At 39.2% G+C, this 26,320-nt stretch overlaps 1 protein-coding gene across 8 annotated transcripts in view; it reads right to left on the reverse strand.

Moving 5' to 3' along the window:
• CTBP2 (C-terminal binding protein 2) overlaps positions 1–26,320 on the reverse strand; it is a 222,982-nt gene that overhangs the window by 127,390 nt on the left and 69,272 nt on the right. Inside the window, exon 2 of one of the 8 annotated variants that reach the window (XM_063132793.1) lies at positions 5,641–5,698. The exons of 4 other annotated variants lie outside the window; for them this stretch is intronic. The gene's annotated coding sequence lies outside the window, so the exon portion shown is untranslated. Of the gene's footprint in view, positions 1–5,547; positions 5,699–18,219; positions 18,261–26,320 lie in introns of those variants that run through there. 3 more of the 8 variants (XM_063132792.1, XM_063132789.1, XM_063132794.1) reach the window with 3 other exon arrangements.

Raw genomic sequence — 26,320 nt, forward strand, 5'->3', positions numbered from 1 at the left:
ATAGGCATTTGTTTGTAGACATTCCTTTGTGCAAGTAACCAGTGGAATCCTTTAGCCTGCCCTGAGAACACCCATAACAGAGTCCTCTGATTGTAGATATGATGGGTAGAGCTCCCCACTTCAAAAGTCAGGAACCAAGGCAATGAATAAAACCAAGAAAACGCTATCCTTTAAACTCCAGCCCAATCAAATTAAGATCAGCATGGAGGCTTCGTCCAAATCTTTCCATCCCTATTAAGCTGTAGAGTGCTGAGAGAAACAAATATCCCGAATTTCTACTACATCTCCAGTACAGGGTAGGGCAAGCAAAGTCTCACAATGACATGCACAGGTCCCAAGACAGAACCACCTCATAATTGGTTGGTTCTTCCAAGATACAACAGCACAAAGGTGACTTACTCCAGCTATGTTTCCTCCAGTAGGAATTTAGTTCTCTTTCCAAGCTAGGTTCAGGCCTGGTTTTGGGAATGAAACAGCCCAAATTGTCTTGGGGATGATTGACAATTGGAGTTGGATAGATGGAATGTGTCCTTGTTAGTTCTGCTGGACCTCTTGGTGGTATCCTTCTGGAACACTTAGCTGGTATTGGACTATGGCGCATGTTTTGCAATGGCTCTGGTCATACTTAACTGAACATTCCCAGAATAGTTCCCTTGGCCTATGGGTTCCTCGGGGCTCTACTTTGTCTCTTATGCTTTTTAATATCTATGTGAAGCATCTGGGAAGATCAATCAACATTTTTGAGACTGGGCCTCATCATGATGATCACACCTTGCTCCATTTTACCTTTTCAACTGATGCCAAGGGTTGCTTGGGAGTAGTGAGGAACTGGATATGGTTGAACAAACTGAGGTTTAATCCTAACAAGAGAGAGATCCTGTTGGTTAGTACACAAACACATGGTTAGGGGTACAACTTGTTCTGCATGTGATAGCATTCCTTCTGAAGAGCATGGGGTGCTGCTCTTGGATCCAGCGCTGCTCCTGGAAAGCCAGTTGGCAGAGGTGGCCAGGAGTGCCTTTGCCCAGATTATCTGGCAGCTATACCCCTTCTTGGGAAAGGAGAATTGAGCCACAAGGCTCCATGCCTTAATCACCTCTTGACTGGATTAATACAACTCTCTCTATGTTGGAATGTGCTGGTAAAATGTTGCAACCTACAGCTGATACAAAACATGGTAGTCACACCAATACCGGTCTTGGATCATTTGAACTGGCTTTCAGTTTGCTTCCAAGCTCAATTCAAACTGCTTGTTCTGATCTATAAATCCCTAAATGCTTTGGGGCCAGGATATCTGAAACACCACCTCCTCCCGTTCAGTTATATCCCAACCACTTAAGAGATTAGATTGATGGGCACTCAAGACAGGATCTTTTCTGTAGCAGCAGTCTGACCATGGAACTCCTTCCCTAGGAAGGTCAAATTCACACCCCTCTATATTACGCTTTAGATAGGCAGTAAAGATGATATTGTCCTATCAAGCTTTTAATATAAATTTCTGATTTTATTGAGATGAATGTTTCAGCTTCTGCTTTTATTTTATCATCATGATTGCATTAGTTTTACTCTATTTATAGCTGCTTTTATCTGAATCTTGTATTTTGCCTTAAGCCCCCAGTGGGCAGAGGGGCAATTTGCAAACAGCTCTAAATAAATAAAGACTGGGAGTTTCAGTAGCCCCTAGCCATATTTTTGTATAAGCAAGAGCCCTGCAACTGGGTTTTGTTTTTCACACCAAACACTTTAAATTTGTATGTGTCAATAAGCCCTAAGACAAATTTAGCAAATTCAGCTGGCTTTCTTAAGCTATTTGAATGTATTTTACTAAACCCTTCCAACTAGATCCTCTAACATAATGCATCTTATTTGTATTTCCCAGCTTTCATACAAACAAAACAACGTTAGGGATGTTGGGTACAGATCATTCTGGGATTATATGACCTTTCAGTCCTTTCCTACCTGTAGAATTCTATTAATAATTCTTACAAAGAACAGTTTGTAAAATGTAGAGCACAAGAGGTTTTAGTCTTAGCTGGCTCTCACCAGGTGTTAAATAAATACCCTGGAGCAAGCTAATAGTAACCTAGGTTTGTGGTCATTAATTTGATTATGCATCAATGCTCCCTTCTTAGAGCTTAGTGATTTTAAAATGCAGTAAAAGAAATAAATCACCTTTGTTGTCTTGCTGCATATCCTGCATCAATTTTTAAACTGTGCATACAATTCATAAATCACTGTGCTGGGGTGGGATCTGTATTAAAATGGTGAGAGGAAGGGAGAATACAGGAGAATTACAGGGGTGGGGGTGGGGGGAATGTAACAATGTAATCCTTTCCAAAGCTATGTGTTGCATATTTTTAGAGGCCATTTAATAACGTATAACTAAGAGGTAGAAAACAATGTAAGTAACTACACATCACATGGCAGCTCTCAACTGCTGTGGCCATTCTAACAGTCCTGAGCAGGATCTATACTACTGCTTTATAAAGGTTTATAACAGTGTTGACAACTGTCGGGACCCATGACACATTCCATGTACCATTTTCAAACCACTTTCAAAGTGTTATATCCTGCTTGGTGTAGATCTGGCCCTGGTTAGGAAGTAGGCCCTGCACTACCGTCCTCCCCACAACCACCCACAACTATGCTGATGACACTCAACTATTGCTGAGTTTGGACGACATGCTAATCAACTGGGGGTGGGGGGTGGGGAATAGGAACAGAATGGGAAGCCAGTGGCATAGCGTGGGTTGCTGGCGCCCGGGGCAAGGCAAGTATTGTGGACCTTTAGCACTCCTGAGTCCCTTCCACCAGTTCAGTATTGAACCCCTTACCCCCCCACCCCAAGCACATGTATTATATTTTAAGAAAATACTGATCTATTTAAAGTAAAATTAATTTAACACTAGTATACCGGTACTTACATTTATTTAAATCGCCTGGTTTTAATATGTGCAAATTTTTCAATAACAATATTGAAATCTACATTGAAATCTCTCTCAATTGACAGTATTGCTAGGTTGCTCAGTCTTTCTTGGGTCATTGTAGATCTCTGATACGTTTTGATTAATTTAAGTTTTGAGAAACTTATTTCACAACTGGCAGTTGAAACAGTGATAGTTAGAAAGATTCTTAATATCACAACAAAGTTTGTCAAACTTTCTTGCAGCTTGATATGATGCAGCTTGATATGATGACCTTGATATGATAACTGATCACCTTGCAGGCTGCATTTCCTCCCAAACGGGCCTCTCTAGCACATGCATCGCTGCTCTGTCCTCCTTCTGGATGACTTAGAAGGTAGCCAGAGCAGCAACGTGTGTGCTAGAGAGGCTCGTTTGGGAGGAAATGCAGCCTGCAAGGCCTTCCTGACCTGTGCGCAACAAGTAAAATGCTGTAAAGTGTTACGTGGCAATGTTTATTTGCCCCGTCTACACAGTTGGATCTACACAGATTTTATTTTTTTATTTTTTATTACTACTTTCTTTTTTTGAAATTTTTGCGCCCCTAAGAATTTTGCGCCCAGGGCAACCGCCCCTGAGCCCCCACCATGCTACACCACTGTGGGAAGCAACCATTGATAGTGTGTTGTCCGAACTCAGCCCTAGTCTCTCCTTTTCATCCAAATCCAAGGAAACTGTTCTAATTTTATCCAGATGTCTCATGACAGGAACAGACTGGATGAGGGCAAACAAATTGAAGTTTAACCCAGACAAGACAGAGGTGCTCCTGGTTAGTCAAAAGGCAGATCAGGGAACTTGGATTCAATCTGTGCTGGATGGGGTTACACTCCATATAAAGACTCAGGCTCACAGTTTGGGCATACTCATGCACTCAGCCTACAACTTGACTCCCCAGGTTTCCGTGGTGGTCAGGAATGCATTTGTCCAGCTGAGGCTAGTGTACCAATTGCTCTAATTCCTAGTGTGTCTGATTTGGCCATTGTCATGCATTACTAAATTACATCCCATTTGAACTACAGCAACCTGCTCTACATGAAGCTGCCTTCGAAAATCGTTTAGAAACTTCAGCTGGCCCAGAATGCTGCTGCCAGAGTGTTGACCAGGACTGACTCCCTTGTTAAAACATCTTCACTGGCTACCGGTCTGTCTCTGGGCATTATTCAAAGTGCTGGTTATGACCTGTTAAGCCCTATAAGGCTTGGGACTAGGCTACCTGAAAGACCGCCTTCTCCCGTATGACCCTTACCAGATCTTAAGATACTCAGGAGAGGCCCTTCTTTCACAACTGACACTTTTAGAGGTGTGTTTGGTGGTGAACACGAAAGAGGGCCTTCTCGGTGTCCTCTCCCAAACTGTGGAACTCCCAGCCAAGTTAAGCTAGGTTCACTCGCTCTCTGCTGCCCTTCTGCCAGCCAGCAAAATCCTTTTTATTCAAGCAGGTCTTTGGCATGTAAGTGGTTCTGTTGTGTTGGATGTTGCTTTTATTCGGTTACTGTTGTGTTTTCAATTGTTTTAATGCATTTGTTTTCTTATTGTTTTAATCGAGTTTGAATCATGATTGTAAGCCACACTGAGTGCCAATTTTCTTGGTAAAAGAGTGGGATACAAATGAAATGAAATGAAAATGAAATAAACAAACTATCCTTAAATCAAAAGAAGTAAGGGACATGGTAACACCTGGCATTCTGCATGGGCAAACGCTACAAGCAATCGCTATGGCCACTAAGTGGCAAGTTTAAGTGGCTACAGCGTGACTGACAGTCATCACTTTTTAGCCAAAGGAATCTTAAAATGAATATTTTGGTTGAAAATCAAATTAGATTCTTATCTTTTGGTTCTGGGGTTGTTACAAGAAAATTGGTCAAAGAGAGTCTCAATCAAACTCTGGTATTTACAGTGTCAGAGCTGTCAGAGCATCTTCAACTATTCAGGAAAACTTGCTTTTATTGAAGGAGAAGGGAAAAGGTGGGAAGTCATGAGTGCTTATCTATATTCCGCTGCTGCGGATTAAAGCAAAACTTTATTTAATCCCTCATATTCCTACCTCTGACAAATGTAGTCACATCATCCTGATCGGACAAGACTCAAAAGACCCAATCAATGAATGCTTTAACTCAACTTTTAAGTTAGCCTATACTAAAAAGCAATTACGGCCTTAGCTAGACCTAAGGTTTATCCCAGGATCGTCCCGGGGTCATCCCTGTTCATGTAAATGACACACAGGGGATCCAGGGATCAGGCAGGGACAACCCCGGGATGATCCCGGGATAAACCTTAGTAAGGCCTAAGTCTGAGTCATAGTTCACACAGTCCTGTTGAGATTCCACTGAGGATACTTCCCATTGCTGTATACCCACTAATACAGAATGATGCAATAACATGCAGTATGCACCAGGTTCCTGGAAGAAAGCTATGCTATTCCCTCAACAAAAATGTAACATGTTAGTTGGCTCTTACATCACTGTATAATAAATAACACAACAAAACAGTTAATAGACAAACCTCAGGCTTTACAAACTATTTCACTCAGAACTGTTCACTCTCTGTCTCTCCCCCCCCCTCCCCACATATGAGCAGGAATCACCCTGGAGTTGTCAACTGAGTACCATCTGCCGTGTTATTTTAGAACAGGAATCCTGACATTCTTTGCCAAATAAAGAAACACTTCTCTCCTCACTGCAACAGCCAGATATTCCATCCTCTGCTCAGCACGATTCCATCAATCTTGGTAAGGTCTAGGCCAGATAAGAGAATGGGAGGGGGGGAGGGAGAGAAATAGATTTGCTGTAGGCATCACCTGTCATTCACAGAGCCAAAAAGGAAAGTTTTATATTTTTTCAAAAGTGAAGGAGTGCTTGATTTGTAAATTAAGAGGTGCCAGCTTCTCAGCCTGCCTGGGAGCCAAACTATGTGTGACACCATCTATGCAATAAGCAATTGCATGATATTTTTTTTAAAGCAGCAGGTAAGGGTTGGGGGAATAGAACTAGACTGAGATCACAGCAGAGGGCAAAGGGTTAAAGTCCACCATCAGAGTTCCAATCTGGATCAGCTCCTTTCTGCACTTATTTACTTTATTAATCATCATCATCATCATCATCATCATCATCATCATCATCATCATCATCATCCCCAACTCTGGCAATTGCTAGTTGCATACAATTCATCCAATTGCATTTCATCTGACCCTGTCAATTCATTTCTATTATTTATATACTGCTCAACAGCCAAAGCACTCTGGGTGGTTTACAAACATTAGAATCTAAAATACAAGATAATAAAAACATAATATGAAATCTTTAACATACAAGATGTAAAAGAAATTTAATATGTCTTTTAAAAATTGCAATAAAATACCAGGACTTTATGTAACAAGCGACATTGGAAGCCCCATCATATGTAGTCAAATGCCTAGGAGTGGAGGAAAGTCTTAACCTGGCACCAAAAACAAAATAACCATGTTGGCACCAGGTGCATTTCAGGGGGGACAGCATTCCACCAAGGCCCTCTCTCTTGTTGCTATCCTCCAGTCCTCAGAAGATGACTTCAGATACTGATCGTAGTGTTCATATCAAGAGAACTGCTTTGTCATACATTATGCCCCGAAAACTCTTTGCTAACTTTGTATCCAGGAGCTAAACCCTTGTTCTAAAAGATTCTCTGTATGGCAATATCCTGGCCTAAAAACAGTTTCTATGGCCAAAGTGTGTTCTACAGCTATGCTGAGTAATGTGAAAGTGAAGTGAGCTAGGAAAGGTGACCCTGGCAAGAGGGCTTGGATATAAGGTAATATACACGTTGGAGGCACAGTTATTTGGTTGTTTACACAGGAAATAATGGTGTTTGAGACAGAGAAACCAATTATGTCATCCATTGTAGTAAAAGTAATAATAATAAACTAAATGACTGACAATTTTACCCTAAATCTGCCACCAAAAGTGGGCTGTGCCACTTTCATGGAAAAGCAACAGACAACTAGGGTTGCATTAAACATATCCATCCATCCATCCATCCATCCATCCATCCATCCATCCATCCATCCAATTCATATGCTGTAGGGTCTTTTACTTGTGTAAAAGTAATCTTTGCATATGTGCTTAGCAGATAGGAGCAATAGTGAGATAAGTGTCAATAGCTATTTAATAAAAAGTGTAGTGTTGGCAACATCATTTCTTTTTGGGATGGGACTTCTCCTGAAAATCCATCTTAATCCCAAAAATGGAAGAACTGGGGAGACCCCAAGGTTGCATTTCTAAATGATATTTTCTTGGAAGTACTTCCCATAAATATCAATAGATCATTGATTTGTATGGTTTAGGATCAGTGTGCCTTGCATTCAAACGCTTGGAGGTCAGTGTGTCATCAATCCACACTAAAGTTTATTACACTGAAAATTTTAAAGTATCAAACATTTGCGTAGTATCAGATCATTTTTTAGTTATGGATCTGTCTAATCTTGATCCTGAGTTTGTATATCAGACACCTCTATCTGTACTGACAGCAGTGCAGAATCAGATTAGACTGCTAACTAAAACTGCTCCATAGAAAGTAACTTATTTGCTATTTATTATGCGAATTCACAAGCTAAAAAGCATCCAAAATGTATACAGACAACACAGCAGAACAATCTTGTGTTTGCAACAGCAGTAATCTTAATCCACTGGGATACACTTATAACTATGAAAAATGACACAAACCCTTGGTTGGAAACTGCCTCAGAGAGTACAACTCAATAGTATGAGTATAAATTCTTCTCATCCAGATTCCTCGATATTCCTTTCCTTCCACAATAATTACTCCAGATTTTAGCTGCATACATATCCAGCTGTTTCCCAGTCTATTGTTCTCCAAAGACTTCATACATTTTTGTTCAGTATACACTTTTGAACTTTGAAGGTTCCACAGACAAACTATTTTAAACTGTTCTTCCTCTGTAAGAATTATGATAATCAAATCTTGCAACAACAATTATCCTATAACTTTTCAATTTGATAATAAATTTAAAGTGTGTGTGTGTTTGATCCTGGGACCTTCCAGGTATGTGCTCTACCAGTAAGATACAGTTTTCTCTACTTTAATTTTACCCATATTTCAAATGACTATTCCTATTACATGAAAAAGCCAGGTAGCCCAATTCTAACTATGTTAAGAATGGATATCCTGTCAATCTCTTCTACACCTGTCTCTCTAAGCCTTCCTACTCATTTATTTTGCAAGTGCAAACTTACATCCGTGCTAGGTATATGATGCCATTGCCATAATCCTTATGCCCTGGTCTACTATCCACTTCATCCTGAAACAGTGCTCCCAACTGAGTGCTAGAACTGCACTATGACAGGCTGCTGCCCTAGTGGTAAAGCTGAGATTGTTTATGAGGTGACAAGGGGTCAACTTGTCCTCTACTCTTAACGGTAGCATAGAAAAGCACCACTACTGTTACAGGATTTTTTAAATTAATAATTCAAAGATAAAAATTGTAAAAAATAAAATAAAATGGTGGAATGTTTTGAGCATCATCATTTTCAATTGGCAATAATTTAGTGCAGCAACTATGAAAAGTTACTGGTGGTCTTACAAATATATACCAAATACTTCTTTTGCACTCCACACTTATGTGCAATATATTCTGCAGTACAAACACTTACTAAAAATGCAGTAGAATCAGGGAAGTTTCCAACTGTATTTGGCCTGTTTTGGGTAGAGTCAGAGGAAAGGTTTGCTGCATGTTCTATTCTGAATTGTTTCAAACTGAAAAGAATTCCAGAATATCATTACGTACAATGTAAGTATGATCCAGTAACATGCTGAATACATTTCCCCTTCTCCATCATTAGGATACAACATGGACTTCCTTTGACCTAGTTCTTCAAAAGTTTCCAAAGTACACACCTTATTTTGTATGCACTACCTTAATTTATTTTTTCTATCAAGGAGCAAGTGTGCTTAGTCCCTTGGTTAAATTATCTGTAAATGTTTTCTCCCACTTTGGCTAAATTTCTCTCCTGAGATGTCATCTGGAGACATTTTGAACAAGCGCCTGTGCCCTTTTCAGAGCACATTAATTCTCTCAGTAAAAGTGTGAAGCAGAGAACATAAGGCAGAGAGAAAGGGGGCTTGTCTTGCACGGTTAAAACTACTACGTGAACAGTTCCCCCCCCCCCGAATTCATTATTCTAAGATTACTCTTTTTGCTTTCCATCCCCTCTGATTGCCAACGCAGAAAGAGTCATTTGCCAAATAGTATCCTCTGATGTGGCTTCACTTCCTGTCTCTACTGATAAGGGAAGAATGGGCAATAAAGAAACAACAGCAAGGATCTCTGGGAGAGAGGGGACTGGAACAATTAAAGCAGGGTTATTAAAAAGCCTTGCATCTTTGAACTTGAGAACCCTGCTGAAGGACTGGAAAACAGTAGGCTGCTGTTGCTAGGATGCTTAGGGGTGCATTTTACTTTTGCCAGATAAGTATGTTGCTATTGGCCTCAGATCAGAGAGACCTATTAGATATTTGAGGGACTGAAGGTGGGGGCTGGGAAGATAAAACAGGAAATAAAAATGTTAAATGGTATTGTGAGCTAGTGATTGAAGGAAACAGCAGAGCCTTTAACAAATCAGCTATTTATCTGTCTACCTTAAACAGAAGTGGAACAGGAAATTAATTCAATTTGCCTCAGACTTACACTACACTGTTAGTTTCCAGTTAATTTTAAAACGAAATCCACCATCAGCCCCCACTCAAAGCAGAGTTATCAGTGGACAAGCTGGTAATTGAAGCTTATAACACTCCAATTAAACAGATCTAATCATTATTAGTAGGTAGACTACAGAGTACGGAATAAGCTTGAAAATGAAAGAATTAAAGTGGGAGCTGTTTAAAGGATAAAAGACCTTCTTCAGAAGTCATTTTGTTGCCAGCACATTCTGATTTGCTGGAAAAAAATATCCCACACTCATAGGTAATGCTATTACAGGCACAGAAGCCTTTTACACAGGTTACCACTCTCTGTTTTAGATGATATGGCTGCTTGCCAGTAATTTAGCTTTAAATATGAAAATGGATATCCAATCCAGTTTTCTAGATATAATAATAGCACATAAGATTGATGCTATCGTTACACAGCCCAATGACTATTTAAAATGCTTTTAAGCTGAACTTACAAAGCTCTAGTGACTTCTAGAACTGCAGGAACTGTTAAATAGGAAATAAAATTAGCAAACTGCAATAGCGGACTTAGCAATTCAGCAATCTATTTTTTGCAACAATGTAGTGAACACAAATAGCTCTTGTGTGGCAGATCACCAACACTGCCATCCAATGCTGGGTTTACCTGGGGGAGTGAGGGAGAAACAACAATCCTTGAATATGTTCACATTCAAAGATTTTGGACGGAGAGCTTTGAAGAAATATCCATCATAAGGGAAACAACAGTAATAAAAACACAGAAAATTGGCATTACTTAATAAATCTGATGGCCAAAACCAAACTATATTGCACAAAAAGCAAATTATCTCTTAATAGTAGCACATATACTGATAGCTAAATGTTGGAAGGAGGCATAAGGATTAAATATAAGAAAGAGGTACAGTATAGTATGGGAAATAGTGCTTCTCAGAGAAACTTACTCAACGTTTGAGAGCATTAAGAGGACAAAAAAAAAAGACTGTATTGCTACAGAGTGGTCATGTTTCATTACACACACACACACACACACACAAAACAGCACCAACATAGGTTCCAACCACCTTTAACAATTTCTCTGGAGAAAAAATAAAATAATTTTTTTTTTAAAAAAATATAGCCTTGATTTGGGATCTATCATTTAATTAATTAATTATCCTCTAAAACTGCTCAATAATCAAGGTTAAATAATTTGTACTGTGTATTCATGCTGTTGGACTATGTAGCATTTCCTTTCTTCTTTTTTAAAAAAGCATATGTAATTTATTATTCCTTGCATGTATGTTTTTCTCTATTATGTTAATATTTAGGTTTTATATTTGCAAATATAAAAAAAGAACAAAAAAATGAAACACAATCCTCTGGAACAGGAGTGGGAATGCTCCAGCCCAAGAGCTGGAAACAGCCCCGCTTCTTTATTTCACCTCTTCACCCCGCCCCCATGCATTTTCATGGAACTCCTCCCTCTACAGCAGGTGACTCCAACATGGTGCCTGCGGACGCAACCCTGTTTCTCAAGGGTCCTTGGTGGAGGGTGGATTTCATCCTCTCTCCAGCCATTTTTTTTTGGCACAGAGGACTTTCCCCCTCCATATTTAAGCTAATGGGAAGAAAGAGAGAGAAGGAAAGAGAGAGAGAGAGAGAAAAGAGAGACAGAAGGAAGCCAGAGAGAGTGAAAGAGACAGACAGATTGAGAGAGAGAGAGAGAGAGAAGGAAGGGAAGAAAAGCCAGAGTGAGTACATACATACAAGGTAATCACGCAAACACAGATTTTTTTTGTTATTACCCCCTCCACCCCATATAGCCAATATTTAGTGGTGTCCAGGGCACTTTTTCAAAATGCTCTGTACAGCAGGATGCAATATTGCAGCAGTACCCAACACAAGCACATGGTCAGCCTTGCCTGAAGGACGTACGACCAACAGGAACAGATAGTTGGGTGCCATTTATGAAAGCACTACAAGCACCTTTCTCTCTCTCTCCCAACACTGACCTCCATCCAAATGAAGGGACACCAAGTGACTAGTTGTGTGGCACTGTTGGAAGGCACTTGGAACACCATCTAGCAGTGGTGTTCAACCCTCCCCTGCTGGGTTTTCCTGGTCTGGCAAAAATATTGCCAGACAGGAGGAACAGGTATGTGTCTTCACCTGCTTCCTTCTCCAGAGATAAAGTATTGTTCCTGTTAGTCAGTGAATTCCAACTTGACTAGCTAAAGCATCAGGAGATAGCAGCACCCCAGATAATCTTTGTAGGCATTACACTATTGTGATTTGTTTGTGGTATATATAATAAAATTAAGAACTTACAATGCAATTAAGAACTTACACAACACAATTAAATAAGCAATTAAGTAATACAACTAATTGTGTGTGGCCTCTTCATTGATTTTTTTCCAGTGGATCAATGGCTCTTGATAGAAAAAAAAAGGTTCCACATACCTGCTCTAGAAGTTAAGCACACACTGCCAGGGCAATTCCAAAAGCTATATGTGATACATCTTCTTTACTCAAGGCCAGAAAATATAGCCGCCTACTGATCAATCAGACCAACCCAGGTAAAACATTTGTTAGGCACTGAGGAACATTTTGGGAAAAGTTGGACCTGTACAAGATCCTTGGTCTGTTCCAGCATGGCTCTTCTTGTATTCTTATATTTGTAGAGTCTACTTCAACTGAGGGCCAAAACACACATTACTTTAAACCTGTGTCTTGCAGCTACCCCCCACCCCTTTGCTACTGTGGTTCCAATCTGGATCAGGGCCCTTGCAATTGTGGTTGGGGATTATTAAGATCCAGACTACCCCCACCCCCGCACCTACTCTAGAATAAAAATGAAACAACACACACAGCTGGTCACAGATTTAAAGTAATGTCTGTCTGGCCCTAAGATTAGAACTTCTACTTTACAAGCCACACTAAAGTAGCTTTTCATTCCACAACTTTCTCCACAGACACAAGACTCTTACATTCAGGAGGTTCATCCTATTATTTCTCCCAATTCAGCTTGTCTACAACCTAACCATATTGTTTTCAGTCTTATTCATATTTGCTGTTGTTAAAAATGGTATCTATCTTCTCTATAGCTGAAGATTACTGGGAGGGAGCCAATACAACTCAAATTTCCTTCAATATGGAATATGAATAAAACAACTATGTGGAGTTTTAATTATAATGTTGCTCTTCCAATGATAGGTGGTGGCATATTCAGAATTAGACAGCCATGTATGTGCTGTTATTCTAGTGTATTCTTAGCCATATAAGCCATTATACCGTTAGTCACATCAGTCACCAGCATCACATCAGAAAACTATACAGAAAACCTTCAGAAACTGGGCCTACCAAAATACATCCACACCAACATCCAGAAAGCAGTCATAATTAAAACATGCTCAATTGTCAGGAAATTCCTGAATCTGTAAAAGACAGCATGACTTGGCAATGCCCATCATGTCCATCTAGAAAAACCACCATAAGCGAGAAAGAGATGATGATGATAATAATAATAATAATAATAATAATAATAATAATATATTAATCTTAAAATACATGACTTGATTTCTTAAAAAAAACAGATGAAGGAAAACAGCTTTTGCATCCACTAGTATATTTTATTTATTTATTTATTTATTTATTACATTTCTATACCGCCCAATAGCCGGAGCTCTCTGGGCAGTATATGGAATCCAAAAGTGGTCCCCAACACAGAACCAAGCCAATGGATAAAGAGGAAAGAGCATATTCTATCTGGGATCATGTGGAGGCTCTAGAAAAGTTTCGCTGACCGCTCCTAAATTCCTATAATTTACCTCATCCTTGTATTGACCTTAAATCCTCAATTTTCTAAGAAAATATGTATTCATACATCAACAAATTCCAAGCACTTTAGAATATCAAAATACATCTATGCCAAAAAGGCAGAACCCAGGAGGTTTGCAGGGTAATACTGGACTCCAGAATCACACCATGCTGTTAACTCAAAACATCTTCTTTTTCACTGGGTGTATACTCTCTTATCTGCATTGATGTCATACACTGAATTTCTGGGTAGGGAGGGATTACAGCTCCATGGTACAGCACATGCTTTGCATTCAAAAGATATATCAGACTCCCAGATTCAGAGGATTCCAAATTCAGAAAATCCCAGATTTAGTTTCCAGATAAAAGGATCAGGTAGATTTCTGCTTGAAACTCTGGAGAGCTACTGCCATCAGAGTAAAACAGTACACTAGATGGACAAAGAGTCTGACATGTTCCACTTGTCCTGACCTTCTAGAGGCATGGCTTTGGGTCTCCAACACTAAAACTACACAGAGCATTCTTAGTATATGATGCTAAACTGAGGGGGGGGGAATGGGAGGGGGCAGGAATTGTCAACTAACATTTATAACATCTTTCATCTTACGTTCAGTAGAAAACTGGGTGAATATAAGTAGGACAATCAAGCCACAGGTAACACTTGTAAGGGAGAACCTAACAACAAACACCACTACTATGTTATTTGAGGCTTCCATATTTCTTTCTCATTTCTACAACCCCCTGAAGTATATTCAGCATTTTCATTCATATTTTAAAAGGTGGGTGAACTGAGGTTAGGGCGCAATTATTTATTAGAGAGCATTCAATGGCCTTGGGTTTAATGGATTAATGACAATGGTAATACTTTCAAAGTGATTTATGATTAGTAATAGTATCTCATTTGTAGCAACTCTGTGCAGCAGGTTACTATCATCCCCATTTTGCAGATCTCGAAATTGACTGGCTAACTGTGACATGCTCAAGGCCCCATTATCAGTCCAGCCTGGTTCCAGACCAATGATGTGTCCAGTATCAAACAACACTGGCTCATTTCAGAGATGCTAGCTGCTTTCAATACAAAACCAAAATAAAGTTCAACTAGAGTGACAGGGCACATACATACCTTATTTTGATTTAATTAATCTGGAACAATTATTAAGCATTAGTTCCTTACCCATATGTTTCATACTCACACCTGTCAGCACTTAAAACACCTCTTACTTAAATGTGGCTCAGAAAAGTGGAGGATTTTATTTTTGCCACTCTCTTAACTTTGAGAGCCAAACAGATGTTGAAAGTGTGTTAATCAGTAACTGAGAAATCTGAGGTGTGCAACCATAAATGAAGAATTCATATAGCTAAATCTAATCCAAACCCTTAAAACAGCAAGATTTTATACATCAAAAACCATTAAGTGACATGCTTATCCAAGTTCCTTCTTTATGTACTACAATTTATATGAATTGAGGAGGGCTGTGGTGATATTAGCAGCAATATATATGCTGTGGAAACCAGAGCTGAAAAGCCTTCATTGGCTTGCTAGACATGTGAAGGTTTTCTCCCAAATTGTCTAGGGGATTTATTGAAGAAAAACAGAATTTGACTTCTGGCTTCTTCCAACATAGTGTTATCCTCAAACAGCAAATGAAAAAGTACACGAAAAACAGTGTATTGTGCGTTATAAGTGTGTTATTGATCTTGACCAGAAGGAGATAATGTTCAATTCAGCCCTAACACCTACAGCTACATAAAACTCTTCACAACATCTACACAATTTCCCAGTTCTAGTAGTATAAATGCCTTTAATGCTCATTAGGTATGCAGTTGTCGTGCTAAAGCATCTTTGGTTGCAACCTTTGGGTCCTGTAAAGACAACTAACTGGGGATCTATAAAAAGTTAGATTATTTATTTTCAGTGTTATCCCACAGTTCTTAGCAAACTGAACTTCAAATTGTTTGGCAGAGGGAGATTGATGATTATAGCATCTGCAATCATTATTTTTGGCCTATTATTTAAAATAATGCAATAAATAGGATTGAAAAACAGCAGAGATTACACCTCTAGAATCCTGGGTTTTTTCTACATCTTTTTTAGAAAGTCCTGTGCAGGACTGCACAGAATGAACCAATGACAAAGAATACAGAAGTCACAAAATGAATATTGGCAGTATCTTCTCCAAAAAGACTTGCAAATTACCCTATCTAAACCATCTTTCTCCAATCTGACAGCTTTCAGATATTTTGGACATCAGCCCCCATCAGCCCCAACTAGCAGGGCCAGGAATGCTGGGAGTTATAGTCCAAAACATCTCAAGGGCTCCAAATTGGGAAAGGCTGATCTAAACATTACAACCAAGCCTTCCACTTCACATATTCAAGGGGATGTCAGCACTAAGTAGTATTAAAAAGGGGGGTTGCAGCAGTTTTTTTTAAAAAATAAGCATGGTCACTGTAGAATGCTAGCTAGAGATTAATTGTAATCATAACACTTTATAGCCACTGAGTTCATATACATTCATCCTCTTTGTTAAGTTCATAGGTCCAAGTTCCTCTATGATAGAAACCCATTTTCAAGTCAACAGGGTCAACCAATGAAATGGCGGTAATTTTTCTGACACGTTGCCCTGTTCCAACTGCAGTAAGTTGTGAATCAGCTTCCATATTAACAGCATCTTTCTTTTTACTGCTGCTACTACCATTAAAAGGATTTTCCTGTGGTTAGTTTATATGCTCCAGCTCATTAACATCTCCTAATTCCAGAACCTTAGCCTCATTAAGCATGGCAGTTCTGAGGAACATATTCTCCGTTCATCTTCACAAAGCAGGATTCTCCTTGGTGGCCCAGCTGTAGCGCCACATGCTACCAAAAGAGGGATCACCCTAGCAATAAAAATACTACAGGATCCCACATAAGACACAGTAGGGAGCAGGGATATTTATTAGCTAATGGCACAATTTACAGGCTGCTCAAGGGCTGGAAATTTCTCTACCATCAAAGCAGCTTCCTCTACATAACTGTGTGGAATTCTTTTTATAACTGGGCCAGCAAGAGCTACTGCTTTATATGGGCCCAGCCAAAACTGTGGTGGAGGAGAAGACAAAGTAAAAATACAAAAATCCACAATCAGACAATAGCTTTATTACGATCAACCAAAAATGCACAAAATCTCGAGCAAGCTATCAAGTTCTCTTTATAGGGTAAGATGTTACAAAAACACTGGGTGGGTGGGTGGGTGAGAGGACGAAAATAGGCTGACGTGGTCAGACATATTATGAAATGTAGGAGGCGGCACAGACTTAAATGGACAAGGCTCAATTAGGTGTTATGCAGGTTTCAAATTACACCCAGAGCTACTGGGGCAAAGAATCATGGAATGGTTGATTCCCAGATCTTGGAAAAGATAAAATTCATTTATTTCTCAGATTTGTCTCCAAACTTAGGTGAAACACACATGTACCTTGGTATTCAGAGAACGACAGTAAAGACATACCAGTTTTTATATTAGCAAAGATTACCTTTAGATGGTGCACTAGATAATATATATATAAAAATGCACCAAAAGAACCCAAATTAAAAACCAATATAAACCAAAAGGGTGTCACTGAAGTAAAATAATGCAAAGTAGTACAGGAACCATTAGAGAAGTATAAAATTAAAACCATAAGATGGGACATCTAAGGAAGTAACTAATTATACCCCTTTGTGAGAAAAGTTTAGGTCTCCCACTTCAAATCAAAACTGACAATTCATTCCTGTATAGCAGGGATAAGGAACCACTTTCAGCCCAAGTGCAGAATTCAATTTCCGCGACGTTCTTGGGGACAGCATTCTGGGACAGAAGGCAAAAGGAGAATGGCAGAAAATACAACCCACCCACCCCAGCATATTGTAGTTTAAAGCTCTAACTGCCAGTAACTAAGCCTTAGGAGAGACATTTCAACCTTTTGGAATAATAGGGGGAAACTGCACAAAAGCCAGGAACCCACCAAATGATCCATTGGGGGAAAAGAGGTGGAGCCAAGGAAGGGATGTGGCCATTTGGAGAACCCCAGAGGACTGGATAGGGATCCCAGAGGGCTAGATAACACAACACCATAAAATAAAGTCAAAGGTGATATCTATTATCAATCCTTTAGATCTTCTCCATTAGTTAATAAATATGAACATGAGAAAATGCTATGCTGTTTATATAGCTTTGTGAACCTTTTAGGTTTGCTGTACTTTGCAAACTTAAGGAGGAACATACACTAAAAAAAAATGCAGTCAAAAAAGAGCAACCAAATAACAAAGGAATCATATGAGGGGTTATGAAAGGAGATCAACATATATGTCCACTCAAATTCCAGCCAGAAAATTTGTAATGGAAAAAACCAGGAATTAATCATCAGGCAAGGGCCAACATTCCTCTTCATGCATTGTGATCTTTATGACCAACAGAGGCAATACCTCTGTTTTGTCATCCAACCAGCATGCAATTGTCTTGTTCCATCAAAAGGCATTGATAGGCTTGGCAAGTCACTACAAGGAAAGGCGGCACACTTAGCTGCTAACATGGCATTTGCTGCAAGCAATTATAATCTTCCATCCATCAGCAAGTCAAGCCATGTTACTGAAATATTGTGAGCATGAACAAGACCATTACACGACCACACCAAAAAACTCAACCTGTGCTTCTATGAACACAAACATAGACACAAACACCAGTTTTCAAACCTTATGTGCATAAGAACTAAATGCATACAAATATTTTTCCTACAGACCAAGATGAGATATACTTACTGATTTATTTTCCTCATTTGATGGTATGTTTCAAGTCAAAAGATGCATAGGAGGGACAAGTACTTCTATCTACAAATGTAGGTCATGCTGTCATCTTAAAAGAAAAAAAACACCCTGAAATATCTTTTCATCTTTTGTGGTAGCCTTTCTTTATTTTTACACTACCATCAAAACAAGAAAGTCTGACCATAACAGTATTGAAGAGAATTCATATTCTAGTGGCATATTTTATCTCTCTAAAAAATCTTGGAGAACTTTTTAATTAATTCCGATCCCCCCAAAATTAATATATCTGCTACAGGATGACTTGTTTTAATTGTGTGGTCCAGGTCACACTCTCTTTCCCAAAAACTTCCTCACATTTTCACCTGCCGCTGACTACTGCCAGGATACTTTGTTTCTGCCATTTTGATTTCTCTCACTGGTATGATATCTCACATATACACTGAGATATAAGTATCAGCGTCTCCATTATACAGTTCTGCTGACATTTTAGATGTGGGCCATAGTACATTTACTGTACAGGTATGACAAATAAATATAGCAATGGCTCTTAATTGTCTCAATATACTCAAACCTTGGGAGAAAAGTATAAGTGGCAGGTGAAAACTCTGACAACTTGGACAAATGGGGATGAGAATTGACTGGGGTTGACAAATTATTTTTCTGCCTAGTTTCATACCACCCTTACTTTAAAGGTCAGCACAAGCTGAATATGTGCCAACATGGCTGCAAGAAAGGCAAATGCTATTTTGGGCTGTATTAATAGAAATATAGCTTCCAAATCGCATGAGGTATTGGTTCCTCTCTATTCAGCCCTGGGTAGGCCTCATCTAGAGTATTGCGTCCAGTTCTGGGCACCACACTTCAAGAAGGATGCAGACAAGCTGGAGCATGTTCAGAGGAGGGCAACCAGGATGATCAGGGGTCTGAAAACAAAGCCCTATGAAGAGAGACTGAAATAACTGGGCATGTTTAGCCTGGAGAAGAGAAGATTGAGGGGAGACATGATAGCACTCTTCAAATACTTAAAAGGTTGTCACACAGAGGAGGGCCAGGATCTCTTCTCGATCCTCCGAGTGCAGGACATGGAATAATGGGCTCAAGTTGCAGGAAGCCAGATTCCAGCTGGACATCAGGAAAAACTTCTTGACTGTTAGAGCAGTATGACAATGGAACCAGTTACCTAGGGAGGTTGTGGGCTCTCCCACACTAGAGGCATTCAAGATGCAGCTGGAAAACCATCTGTCAAGTATGCTGTAGGGCGGATTCCTGCATTGAGCAAGGGGTTGCACTCGATGGCCTTTTAGGCCCCTTCCAACTCTACTATTCTATAGTTCTATGAATTAAAAAACATTTCTAGCTATAGAACACCAAACCCAACAGTGATCTAAACCTGTATCTACAGGAAATGCCATATGGCTTAATTGCTATATTTTGGCTATGCAGAGACCAGATACAATAGCTTAAGTAAATGTGGTGATATTGCACACAAGTGTCACATTATCCTGACTACTAGTTGCGCTCTCTAGAAGTGCTTGTCCTAATGGGGATGGCACGGCTGGTAGGAGCATGCAGTTGGCACAAAACCTTATCATCCAAGTTATTTCCTGGTAGTTTATTTAGCTGCAGCTGACAATATATCAAACTGCAAAAATGCATCTTAAAATTTGAGCATGCAGACATGATTAAAGTGATAATGCTGCTGGTAACCAATAACTCCTCTCTCCTATAAACTCATCTTGTCAAACCCCACACTTGGAGGACAGAATCTTCTCATTCTGCATTGCAGAGTGCCACAAGCTGATACTAACAGTTCAATGCTGAAAGTGCCAAGACAGGTTTTTGTGCAAACGAACAATATGGAAAAGCAAAATGAAACCAAGGCCACAAGCCGATCTAACAGAGGGAGAAATTTCTTTCCACGTTTATGGTAATTAGCTAGAACCTAAAATGGTGACTATGAAATATTTCTGCCAAATATTCCATCGTATTAAAATTCTACTGATTCTTCAGCAAAAGAACAACACATGCAATATTTTATTCTGACATCTGGACATCTTTGAGGAAACACATTTTTAGCTGTCCATTGTTAAAGCATTATGGTACAACTGGACTTTGTGGGAGATGTATCGGTGCTGTATACCCTCATCTCTGTAAAACATGTGATGTGATATCACAATGCAACTTTCCATGCTCCTGATGGTGGAAACAACAACAAAAAACCCAACCTCGCGCAGATTTTATTATCAGACATTATGAGGAAAGAGGAAGCGATACAGGGTTGCTGCTTTTGGCAGCAGCCATACATCCTCCGTAACATCTTGTTCTGACCTGACATACACCATACTGCAAAACGTCTATATATGCCTGCTACAATGCACTACCTTGTATAAAACAAGCAAGCAAACTAGATTACTTACTGTAACTGATGTTAATCTGTGGTTTCTGTGGCTATGCCTCCACAAACCCATCTCACAGAACCTTCTAGAAATCTCACAAAGGGGCTAATACATGTCCTACACTCAGAAGATTTGTGACTAGAGATGGGTGATATTCCCAAAGCCCTCCCCATCTCAACTCGGAACTCATTCAACCTGTCCTCCCCAAAGTCTGGAGAGCCCAAATCATTTTTCTGAGCCAAAATGGGGTTGGGGAGATATCAGAAAAATGCCCATTTCCATCCCTGCCAACCCCAGCTTACTTTTCCAAGACTGTCAGTGGTGGGACAAGAGATAGAATATGTGCAGAGTTTTGGAAGGAGAATTTATTCCTCTTACCCTTCCTTCTTCTCAACTTGAACTACTAATCAGTTCTGAGAAGAGGAAAAACCGTTTTTACATTTCCTGCATGCTCCGGCTGTTGGTCCTGCTACCATCCCGCCTAAAAATGTTGCTGGTGGGGTGAAAGGAGTGATCAAGAGCCAGGAACTCTCTTTTGACTTGGATTTTGCCAGAGCTGGAGGTGGTTTTAGATTCTTATCTACTTGATTCTCTCAACAACTATCTACAATAAAAAATGAAAAGAAATGACACAGCAGTAGACAAGGAGATGAGGTTGCATGACTTAACAGGTGAACAACAGCTACAAATAAGTAACCTGGTTTTTTTCTTCATAGTTTTTAGGAAGCCCCATGTAACTAGAGAACTTACATGCTTGGAGGAGTGTGATGGTATTCTTATTCTTATTCTTATTATTTATTTACATAGCACCAACAATGTACTTGGTGCTGTACAAAATATACAAATAAAACAGCGATACCCTGCATAGAGGCTTGCAATCTAAAATTCTTCAGAGAATGAGTGATGAAATACCACTCTGCCAAATACTTGTTTATGTAACCAAGGCAAAAAGATTCACAAATGTTGGACGTGTAGACAAGCTGGCTACTTTATACAAGTCTGTAAAGGAGAAACCCTGGAAGAGGCAGAGATGTTCATAAGCCTGAACCCTAAGCGGAGTGGCTGCTTTTCTAGCACATAGAAGATTGTGATAGAAAATCTTTGCGAGTTGACCTAAATGCCAATTCTTCAGACTAGAGTTACAAACAGAAAGACTGGCCTGGTTCAGACCTAACACTAAATGTGCACAAGTTCCAGCCTTGTGGGCTTTCTTCTTTCCCTAAATCACTGTTAAGATTAGTCACAGTTTAGGGTGTAGAGATCAAATGCAGTTAATAAGTGAACATTTCTGATTTCTTCTTAATCAGAAACTTCCATTTTCTATTAACTGCAGTTGATCACTACACCCTAAACTGTAACTAATTTTAACTGTGATTTAGGGAAACAAGCCAAGTTCATAAATTACGTTTTGGGGTTGGCTGTTCCAAGAAACTATAGTGGAGTCGACTCATATTTTGTTATGACTTAATGATAAACTGAGGAAAGTTAAGAACAGAAGTTAAAGCTTCCAAACGTCCCCTTGCAGATATGCCGGAGAAGGAGAAAGCTGACAAGCACAACACTCGTTTATATAACATTAAGATATCATTTAATGTTTTGTCTGAATGAGGCCATTGTTAACTTTCATGTTCTTTTCAGGTAAACGGCTTGAGCACTACATCTGTCATCTTCCAGATTTGTGGGGGCAAATGGAAGGACAGCGTCCTGCAGAAGATAGATGTCAAAGACTACCTTAGGCCAAAATGCCAAATTTAGCCACCAACTAACTTTATTCCTTATATAACTGGACAAATTGCATTTCCTAAGGGAACATATTATGACAGAATTACAATATTGTACAAACTCTGCTTGATTTTGAATAGATATAATATGCTTAAACATTAAGCCTGTCCGCTGCTCTTCATTCTTTCCAGCAATGCAAAACTGCTTCAACATTGCACCTGAAGTTTTAGAGTGACTTCATCAAGTAAATGTTCCTCGCAGGTAACAAAGTCATATATTTATGCCCTTAATATAAGGCAGTACATGCAAATCATTTTAATTCTCCGTTTTGACAATCTCAGCAACATTTTATGCTCAGCTTAAAACATCTGCAGCTTCTTATATATTCTGGGGTCAAATAAAATGAGGGTGTATATTAGAAATGTTACTCTGATAACAAAACTAAATCTGAAAACAGGCCACACTAAGTCACTATTGCTGATTCAGAAACCTGATCACTAGTAGCTACAATCTATTTAATGCTGCTGCATCATACACCTAAATCTAATTAAAATAGCAAGATACACTTAAAAATCAATGCTATCAATGTCATATTAACTGCAACAACACAAACAAAGGCTTCTAACAACATGTCAGAGTGACACTCTTATTGCTCTATTCTATTTGCCCACAGGACTGGCTTGTAAACAGTCCCAAGGTTGATTATTCTTTGCCTCCAAAAAGGTCTTCAAGAGCAGCAGAGCTCAGGTGCTTCTCCAACCTTTTGATTCAGCAATATCAATGCCTACTGATGTTCCAGAGCCCAAAATAGGGTCGAGCCACTATGTACTGGACCCTATTAACTGCTGCAGTCACAGCATCTGTGGTTACTTCAAATAATTAAAACCAAATATCCATTTTTCAAATTAAGACCAACAATATTAAACCAAATAATTTGCTCCTTGAAGTGTTAGGCCCATAAATATCCAAGCAATCTGTAAGTACTACTTTCAACAATGGGATTTCAAATTCATCTATTACACAAATTATCTTGTTTGTTTTTATCTTGAAATTCAGCAGGGAACTGAAAGCGTTATGATGTATGCTAGATACTTACTTCTGTAAAAGAGGAGGGGGAGTAGCTGGAAACAGAGCAACTGGTAATAACATTTTAAATCCAACATAGGCAACTTGCTACAGGCTACGCTCTACAATGTTGCATTTCTTCCAATACGCCACCTTACCTGAACCAGGTGGAGAGACAGCAACATACACATGTCACTCCTATAGAATTCAAGATCACAAGAACAGAATTTCAAATAGCAGGATCACCTTTGAACTGCACTGTTTCAAAAACAAGACATCCATTATTTCTGTAAGATTGTGACAGCCTTTCAAAGCCCCTGCATTTTGCTGTCATTGCAGTGGGAGTCAAGGGCCTTGAAAGGTTTACAGTTTATATCAGACCAGCCCCTCTAGTCAGTGTCATGTAAAAACTCTTCCGGTACCCAGTAATTGGCTCTACCTTTGACAATGCGCAATTTCCCTAGCTCTGCCCGTAGCATCCACTCACATATCAGATGTTATGTTTGAGGTGAGGCCAAATGAACCTGCATGGCCTGCTCCCCCATAATTGCAAGGAGGAGCCTGATATCTGGTCTTTAAGTACACCGAGACGTGCCAAGGGCTACCTACCAATGAAACTTTGGTCTTAATCAGAAAGTTGCCCTTGTGATTATTCTAAGCCACAACTCCTTGAAACTCAACACCAGAATTTATTTTGAATGTCATAACTTAGCTCCAACAGTCTGTGAACCAACAATAAAGGGCCAGCATTTAGAAACTGCATTTCCCTTACCACCAAGGCATGCATGCACATGCACATTCATACGTGCGAGCAGGAACTCATACTCATCTGAATAGTCTCATTTTTAGATAAATAGTTTGAAAACAGTTGCAGATACAACACTGTAATTATCCAGTCCATATTGAATATTTATGTTCATAGAGTGTACAGATGAGAGGACATGAAAGCATGCCTAGAGTCCTGTGCACTTTCTATTACTGCACCCAGAAATTTATAATATTAACTGAAGATATATAGGACTCAGTCGTGCTATCTATTCACCAACACCTTTTTAGCCATGGATGGATTGCATGAGCCAGGGAGTAGAGCATAGGTCCCGCATCATGTAAGACAAAGTTCACAGCTATGTCCTGCCAAATGTGCAGCCTCCAGGTGTTCCACCTAGTTCCATCAACGTTGCAAATTGGAGGAAGTGTACCTTCTTATATTTCATAACAAGTACAGGTGGATGGGGGGTACAGTTGTGTGTGTTTCAATAACACTGCCATCGGGAGCACATATTGAGAGCACTAGCTAGTTAGCCATTCTCATCTATACACCAAAGATACCGTATTTCTTTGATTCTAAGTTACACTTTTCCCCCCATATAAACATCTCTAAAAACGGGGTGCGTCTTAGAATCGTGGGTGCATTTATTATTTCTTAGAATCAGAGCTTTTTTTCTGTTGGTGGTACTGAAATTAGTGCATCTTACAATCAATGGCGTCTTAGAATCGAAGAAATACGGTAATTCCTAAACACCAAAGAAAACAGCAAGTCACCTCCAGTGAAACAAGAGATGTGCAGCAGTGTAATAGATTTCTTACTGCTATGGCTTTAAAAAAACGTCACCAGTCAAAACATGGCCTTAAAGTGTCACTAGAATTTCTAGCAACAAATACTCCCCTTCTTTTGTCCCACCGCATTAAATGCCTATCAAATGTCACTATGTGACACTTTATGAAAGCACAGCAGTAGTCATGCTTGACAGTTGCCAATACCCTAATATGATAATTCCACTCTGTCAGTTAAACATCTCTCTTCTTATGGACTTCACACCCTTTACCAAGATGTGATCAATCACTGCCTTCTGCAGTTAAGTTTCATTTGCTTGGCTCATGAGTAAACTGTTCCTGTCAGAGAAAGAGAGAGAGAGAGAGAGAAATGCCCAACTAAATAAAACATTTACACACCTGGTCCACATTGTCCATTCATTTACTGGCTTTTTTCCAATGCATATAAACATTTATTTAATTTCTAGTTGCATTATAGTTTCAGTAGATTAAATCCAGTCCCTTGAAACTGACATGGGCGAACAAGTTTGAAATAGTTTCTGCAAACATACAATTAAAACAATGAGGCACAAACAACTCTTCCTCTCTCCCGAGTATTAACAATATGATCCTATACACTTCTACATCTATCTTTAATTTCAAATTCAGCTAACATGTTGTATTGAACCTAACAAGATTTGATCTTGTGGTTAAGGTTTTCTATTTGGTGGGATGTTTGAACAATCCAGGGCTAAACAAAGAAGCTGTTAAACAAAAATGTGATTTATAGAAGCATTCTGTGATTTTAAAGGTTGAAGTTCTATTTTAGAAGTCTCTTGTATTTAAAAGTATATCTTTTTTAAAAAAAACATACACAAAGTACCATTGCAACTTGACTTTTATAAGAACCTGAGTGGCAAAAGTCAGGGGTCAAAGTGCAATACTCCAGAATCGCACAACATCTTCAGATTTACATACATAATTCTTAGAAAGCAAAGTTCTGTTTATTTCTCAGCTGTGTAGAAGCTATCGGCAGCATGTATCCATGGAAACTGGTCAGTCAAGCAAACAAAAGATCCAACGACCTTGAGTCAGATTAAAAAACCAAAAACACCCTTCTTTATTAAGTGTAGAAAGTCTTTGAAATTCAATGACATCACCATTCCAAAATGGTCAGGAACATTTGAAATTTCAAGCTAACAATGGGCAGTTACAAAAATTATAATAATGGAAGCAATTCAGGAAAAGGAAATTGTATTAACAAAGTTAAATAATTTCATCACACAGGATATTGTCAGGAAAGCTCATAGTTAGTTCAAAGGCAAAAGAAGAGAATAGGCAAGTATTGTCTTAATATAAATACAGGCGTAAATCATGAC

The sequence above is a fragment of the Elgaria multicarinata genome, chromosome 8 (assembly GCF_023053635.1).
Source record: "Elgaria multicarinata webbii isolate HBS135686 ecotype San Diego chromosome 8, rElgMul1.1.pri, whole genome shotgun sequence".
NCBI lineage: Eukaryota > Metazoa > Chordata > Lepidosauria > Squamata > Anguidae > Elgaria > Elgaria multicarinata.